Below are 8035 nucleotides of genomic sequence, written 5' to 3' on the forward strand. Positions count from 1 at the left end.
TCATCAGGCAGTTTTCCTGGGGTTGGCTTCTGTACTGGTGGAAAGTCCAGCTGGGAGATTTAGAACAGTTGCAGTTTGACTTTGATCTTTAGCAGGTACTGTCACTTTGAGCTTTTTTGGAGAGAACTCAAGCTGAGGTTGGTTGCTGAGGACTGTGGGGTTCCTTCCAGTCTTAGGGAGCCTTTGAGTCATTCCTGGCCTGACTGGTGACAACTTCAGCAAGCTCAGAATGGAGAAGTCATTTCCATCTCTTACAAGAATAAATCACTTTGAACTTTTTATGGATCAGATTCATACTCTTGATGAGCCCTGATTTGTAGTATGTCTTCTTGTTTTATTATTATTACTGCAAATTAAAGTAATGTTTTCTTTTTCATTCTTCTCTTAAAAAGATTTTTAATCTCTTATAACTTTAAAAAGTTTTGTTTACTTTTAAAATTGTTTATTTGGAGGTAATTTTAGATCCACATACCTTTGTAAGAAATACAACAGAATGTACCTTTTACCCGGTTCCTCTAATGGAAACATTGTTAAAAAGATTTTAAAATTACTGAAATATAATTTAAATACAATAAAATCCTCTCTTTTAAAATAAACAGTTTATGAGTTTTGGCAAATCCATACAGTCTAGTAACTGCCATTGAACTCAAAATACAGATTTCTTTCACCCCCAAAAGCCCCCTCATACCCCTTTGAAGTTAATCCTTTATCCCATCTCCATCCCTAAGAACCTGTTTTCTATTTTCTGTTCTGTTTTCTATTCCAATACTTTTGCCTTTTCTAGACTGTTTTTTTTAAATGGAAACATATAGTATGTAGACTTTGTGTTTAGTTCCCACCCCCCCACCCCCCACACACTTAGCAAAATGCTTTTGAGATTCATCCATGTTTCTGAATGTATCCCTAGTTTGTTCCTTTTTGTGCTCGGCAATATTGCACTATATGCCGCAATTTTATTTATCCATCCACCAACTGATGGACATTAGGGTTGTTTCCAGTTTGTGGAAACTCACTATAGTACTATAGTTTATAGCACTATGAACATGCTTGCATAAGTCTTTGGGAAGACATTTCTGCATTTCTCTGTAAGTTCCTAGGAGTAAGAATGCTGCAATATATGACAAAAGTGTGTTTAACTTTATAAAAAACGGTTTCCAAAGTGGCTGTACAATTTTGCATTCCCACCAGTAACATATGAATGCTCCAGTTCCTATGCATCCTTGCTAACTGATATCACTTATTTTTTCAAGTTTAGTCTTTCTAGAGGTAACTTATTTATGTGGAATCTTTTGAGCATATTTCTTCTTTGGTAAAATGTCTATTCAAATCTTTTGTCCATTTTTTTCCCATTGAGTCCCCTGTCCTCTATTTATTAAGTTGTACTGTTCTTTTACTTTTTGGATATAAATTCTTTATCAGTTACATGGTTTGAAAATATTTTCTCCCACTCTATGACTTGTCTTTTCACTTTTTAAAAAACAGTGTCTTTCAAAGAGAAGACTTTTTCTCTATTTTTATAAAGCTCAGATTCTTACTTTACATTTTGTACTTTTGTGCCCTGTCAAAGACATCTTTGCTTAATGTGAAATCACAAAGATTTCCTCCTATGCTTTCTTTTAAAAGTTATGCAATTTTAGCTAAGTTTAGGTCTGGAATCCATTTTGAATTAATTTTATATGTGGTGTGAGATAAGGATTAAGGTGGGGTTTTTTAACATATGAATATTAAATCATTCCAGCAATATTTGTTGAAATGACCATGTTTCCCTCATTAAATTACCTTGACCTTTGTCTACAATCAATTGACACTATATGTATGGGCCTATTTTTGGACTCTTTATTCTATCATGTTGATTTATATGTTTATCCTTACATCAATACTACATTATCTTGATAACTGTAGCTTTATGGTAAGTTTTAAAATAATATGTCTTCCAACTTTGTTCTTCTAAAAAATTGTTTTGGAAATTTAATTCTTTTGTATTTTAATACAAATTTTAGAACCAGTAAGTCAGTTTCTTTAAGAAATATTCTGCTGGGACTTTGACTGAGATCGTGTCATAACTATAGCTCAATTTGGGAAGAATTGACATCTTGAAAATATTAACTCATCTGATTCATGAATATGGTATATCTCTCTATTTATTTAGGTCTTCTTAAATTTCATGCAGCAATAGTTTGCGTTTCTTGTCACTTGTGTATAGAAATGATTTTCATATATTGGCTCTATATCCTGCGATAATATTAAGATCGCTTATAATGTCTGGTAGCTTTTTGGGAGTAGATTCTTTAGGATTTTATTTGTTGAACATCATGCCATTAGCAAGTAAAGGGAATTCTTCCTTTTCGATATTGGTGCCTTTTATTTGTTTTACTTGCCTTAATGCATATACTAAGACCTTTAGTACAATGTAGAATGAAAATGAAAGCAGACATCATTGCATTGCTTCCAGTCTTAGAAGGAAAGGGTCCAGTCTTTCATCACTGAGTATATTGTTAGCTGTAGACTTTTTGTAGATGATCTTTATCATGTAGAGGATATTACTTTCTGCTCCTAGTAACATGCTGAATGGATGTTGACTATGGTCATATCGTTTTTCTGTGTCTATTTAGATGATCACATAGCTTTTATTTTTCAGTCTGTTGACATTATGAGCCTCATTGATTGCTTTTCAAATATTGAACCTATATAGCATTCTTGGGATAAGCTCAACTTGGTCATGATGTAATATATTTTTTTCTGGACTCAGTTTGCTATTATTTTGCTAAGGATTTTTGGGTCTAGGTTCACGAGAGTTATTAGGCTGTAGTTTTATTTTCTTGTAATATTTTGATCTGGTTTTAACATCAGGGCAATGTACAAAATGGTTGAGAAGTGATTACTCCTCATTTTCTGGAAGGGTTTGTGTAGAATAGAAATTATTTCTTCTTGAAATGTTTATTAGATTCCCTAGTAAAGACATCTGGATCTAGTATTTTCTTTGTAGGCAAGTTTTTAACTATGAATTCCATCTCCTTAATAGGGATAAAGTTATTCAGGTTATCTCTTCCCTCTTGAGTGAGTTTTAGAAACTTGTGTACCTCAAGGAATTTGGCCTTTTCATCTAAGTTGAAAATTTATTGGTATAATGCTACTACCTTATCTTTTTAAATATCTGTTTAGTATCTAATGGATCTGTAGTGATATTCCACCTTTCATTCCTAATATGGGTAATTTGGGTCTCCTGCATTTTTTCTGATCAGTATACTGAGAGGTTTATATGTTTTATTGATCTTTCTCAAATACCAGCTTTTGGTTTCATTGATTCTGTTTATTACATTCTTCTTTTCTATTTCAATGATTTCTGCTCTTATTTTTATTGTTTTCTTCCTTCTATTTACTTTGGGTTTCATTTGCTCTAAATTTTCTAATTTTATAAGGTAGAAATTTAGATGACTGATTTTAGACCTTTCTTCTTTTTTAATATGAGCATTTAATGCTATAAATTTCTTTTTAAGTATTGCTTTAGCTGGATCCTACAACATTTATGTTTTATTTTTGTTTTCATGTGCAGGTGTACCATGGAGATATTGTGGATTTGGTTCTGGACCATGGCAATAAAGCAAATATTGCAATACAGTAAATCACACTACATTTTTGGTTTTCCAGTGCATGTAAAAGTTATGTTTCCATTATACTGTAGTGTGTTAAATGTGCAATAGCTTTATGTCTAAGAAAAACAATGTACACACCTTAATCAAAATGTGACATGGAATCACGAAGTGAGAACATGCTGTTGGGAAAATGGTGCTGATAGAGTTGCTCAAAACAGGTCACCGCAAACCTTCAGTTTGTAAAAAACTCACTACCTGTGAGGTGCAATAAAGCAAAGTGCAATGAAACAAGGTATGTCTGTAGCTAAGATATTTTCTATTTCGTCTTATTTCTTCTTTGACCATGGGTTATTTTAAAGTGTGCTTTTTTTTAGTGCAAAGATTTGCAGATTTTCTTAATGCCATTCTGTTGCTGATATATAGTTGGAATCCCTTGTGTTCAGAGAACATACTTTTTATGTTTTTAACCTCTTAAATTGATTGAAATTGGTTTTATTGCCTAGAATATTCCATGAACATTTGAAGAGAACATGTATTACCTGTTTTTGGATAAAGTGTTCTACAAATGTCAATTAGGTCGAGTTGCTTTTTTGTGTTGTTCAACTCTTCTATATGTTTACTAATTTTTTTCTATGATTCCTTCAATTATTGAGAACAGAATGTTGAAATCTCCAATTGTGATTTTTTATTTGTCTATTTCTCCCACGGCCATTATCTATTCATATATTTCATCTGCTCCATCCTCTTTCTGTATGTATGTTTTCTGGGGCTCCACTTTCTATTGTGTTAGATGATTTGATATAGTGACACAACTCTTGGATGTTCTCTTATGTGTTTTTTTCACTGATTGTTATTTCTTTTTTGCATTAGTAATGATAATTTCTATTGAGTTATCTTTAGGTTCACTGATTATTTCTTCTGCTATGTCCAATTTGCTGGCAGACTTGATCAAGTAATTCTTTATTTCTGATATTGTGTTTTCATGTTTAGTACTTCACTTGACTTTTTTTTTCTGACAGTTTCCATGTCTTTGCTGAAATTCTCCATTGCTCATAAATTTTATCTGCCCTTTTGCATTAGATATTCTAGCATTTTAACAATAGTAATTTTAATGTCTCTGCCTAACAGTTGTAACGTCTGATCATTCCTGGGTCTTGTTCTGATACCTACTTTATCTCTTGACAATAGAATTCTAAAATTTTTTTTGCTTCTTTGTGTGTCTTTTTGTTTTTAATTGTATGCTGGATATTCAAGGTGAAAAGGAAAATAGTAAAGACTGAGGTAAATAGCAATTAATGCCAAGAATGCATATCTCTTCTGTCAAGCCATTAGTGTGGGGAGTTGAGTCAATTTATTCAGTTATTGAGCTGAATTTATTTCGTTGTTTTGCTTCAGGGTGTCACAGGTGCCTAGTGTGTTTCCTGGAGCCCTGGACACTTTTTCTCACTGTTTCTACTCCAATCTCAGCTTTTACCAGCCCCTCTCCATGATTGCATTTCTCTTCTGGAGAAGGATTGCTCTTGTTTAGTACTCAGTGCTAGGCTCATAGAGGAAAATGGGAGGTTCTTGGATCTCTGCCTCCAACTTCAGTATTAGTATGCCCTGTGCACTGAGCTACAGGAATTGGGTTTTCTCAGCCCAATTAATACTCCTCCCCCAGTTGCTGGCAACCTCTGACTCCTACTACTGGACAGGGTCTGGTGTAGGTGGGTTTACTGACCTTACCTCTTTTGTTGGATGAACTCTAACTTGTGTTGGGGGTAGGGAGAGGGTCTTGATTGTAAGTAAGTTTATTGTGTGTCTCCCAGGTTCCAAGTAGGTCTTTACCCTTTCTTCAGAAGCACATGCTTTTTTCTTGAAATGACAGAAGTTTCAGAGTTATGAGTAGATTTTTATGCTTGTACTCTGGAGACAGTTAGGCTTGTACTCCAGAGAAATATATGTGGGCTTCTCCAGATACTCCTGCTCCTCTCACACACCCTAACAGGGTCAGGACTCTTGCACACTGAGGAGGGAATCTCAGATCTTCTTCCCTGCTCTCACTCTTTCTCGTAAGTACCAGGTAGAGGCCCATAGATAAGAGCTATGGAGTGGAAGTGGACTCCTCTTGTGTCGATGGCTTCCAGAGGTTCTAAATTATCATGCCTGCCCACAATTAGCCTTTAAGAATTCATGAACATATTAGTTACTTTCTTCTTACTTGCCTTTATATCTGCCATCTCTTCTTCACATACCATGCCAAAATTAAAATTGTTCATGTGTGCTTCAGTTTATCCAGTTGCCTAGTAGCCTCATTTCCCTAATGGCATAAAAAAGATAATTTTAAAGATTCTTTTGGATTTTCCTTATGGTTCAAGTGGTATTGACTTTTTGTTGTGTCTTTCTACATTCTAAGAGAAAGCTTGAAATCATTTCACTGTTTGATACTGTTAGAATCAAAATCTGATTGTATGAAATCATTCAAGGCCAAAGCCAATTTACTTAGAAATATAGTATGACTCATATATATAAAGCAAATTTCTAGTAAACAGGACATTTAGAACTTGCTGTGGTATTCTCCCATCAAAACTTTTAGCTACTGTTTTAATATTTCATGTGCTTGACATTTGGAGGCAGTATTGCTCAATGTTTTGAAAATATAATCAGTGTCTGACTGCATTCTTTTTAATAGTAAAAATATAACATATGCTCATATTTCTCTTTTAAAAAGACATTGATAACTGGATTAGCATCCCACCTACCCTACCCTGCCAGCCTCCATGCTGGCTCCAACGCATTAAGGCAAAGGCTCTTGGAGGGGCTCGTCCACCTCGACTGGGGCTGGCAGGGAGGGTGGGCAAACTCGGCTGCCGTGGGTCAGCGGTCAGTGGGAGGCTTCTCGGGCTTCTCCCTCACGCTCACTGAGCCAACCTGCATCCCGAAATAGACTCTCAGTCATATCTACGTACAGGCCTGTGTCCACCATGCCTGGAATCACTTTGATAGCTGTGTTTACTTCACTCCATTTGTGCACCTGGTCGAACTTCCAGTCTAAGATAAAGTTCCCACTGCTGGTCACCATGGGACCCTGGCTACAGGCGGCCCCCAAAACCTGTGGGTCACAGCTCAGCTCACGGGCATACATAGGCCATCGGAATGGTCTTGATATGGTCCCCCTTTGAGCTCAAAGAACTTTCCCAGATTCTCGGAATCCTTCCTAAAATCAGTAATCACTGTGAAGCAACAGGCATAGCCAGCCACGACCTTCTCCGGGTTTAGCCGGCCTCTGCCACCCTTGATGAGATTAAGGTCAGCGCTTACTTCGTCAGCATCATCGACGGCGAGGCCCATCTCTGGGTGTCGATCCAGGCCACTGAGGGTTAGGCCATGCTGCAGGATGAGTTGACGGGCCTGGAAGGAAGTGGGAATTCAGATGAGGTTCAGATTCTCTTACTTGACTCTTCCAGCTATCCGTCGCACAGCATGGACAACTGTAGAAACGCTTCTGATCCCAGGACTTGGTTATTCCACACATGGTTCTCCGCAGCCACGTAGCCCGCCAGCCTCTTGACCTCCTTGGCCTTGGACATCGCAACCACCGATGCGACCGCCGCCCCTCCTCTAGCGGTGAGGCCCGGAGAACCACTTCTGTGTTAAGGTGAACTTCATTTGGACTTCTATCTTTATTTATCCTCCACTTACATGAATGCAATCTCTTGAAGATTGAAACCCATGAAGTTAACAGAGTTAAGTATACCAAGGCCATGTAAGTGAAGTCTCAATATTCTTTGGGGAAAGAGTCTGCCAATCCCTTCAATTTACATCAGTGCGCTGGCTGACCTTGTGTCTGGGTCACCCATGAAGGCTAAACTATGTAGCAATAACTGGCTAACTGTTCTGCGAAGGATGAGAATCTAGTAGTGTAATGAGTTTTTGCAAGTTGTATACCAAGTAGAAGGGACCTGAAAGATTGACTGGGAAGTTTGAGATTGAGTGGGCCATTTTAAGATTTATTGATTGATTAATTTACTTTTCTTGGGGGGAGTGCATGGTTTGGGAATCGAACCTGGGTCTCCCGCATGCAAGACAAGCATTCTACCACTGACCCACCTGTGCACCCATGATTAATTTGCTTTTGAATAGGAGAATAACATGTTACCAAGCAGAGTTATATACCAGAATCACTACCGACATTTGGCCACATATAACTTGGGTTTGAATCCTGGCTTTATTGGTAAGAAGCAGGATGGAGTGGAAGGAACTAGACTCTCGGCTCAGACAGTCCTGGAAGTGAATCCTTGACTCTGCCATTTAAGAATTAGTGACTTTGGGTAAGTTATTTAGTGCTATAGAGATTTTGGGTAAGTTATTTAGTGCTATAGAACTGCAGTTTCTATATCTGTATCTATATCTATATATCAGTTTCTATATCTGTATCAGTTAAACATGCACAGTAGTGCTTA

The 8035-nt window shown here is 36.9% G+C and overlaps 1 pseudogene; it reads right to left on the reverse strand.

Moving 5' to 3' along the window:
* Window positions 1-6449: 6449 nt before the first annotated feature.
* On the reverse strand, window positions 6450-7162 carry LOC143664328 (ribose-5-phosphate isomerase pseudogene; annotated as a pseudogene).
* Window positions 7163-8035: the final 873 nt, after the last annotated feature.

Source organism: Tamandua tetradactyla, chromosome 20 (genome assembly GCF_023851605.1).
Source record: "Tamandua tetradactyla isolate mTamTet1 chromosome 20, mTamTet1.pri, whole genome shotgun sequence".
Lineage (NCBI taxonomy): Eukaryota > Metazoa > Chordata > Mammalia > Pilosa > Myrmecophagidae > Tamandua > Tamandua tetradactyla.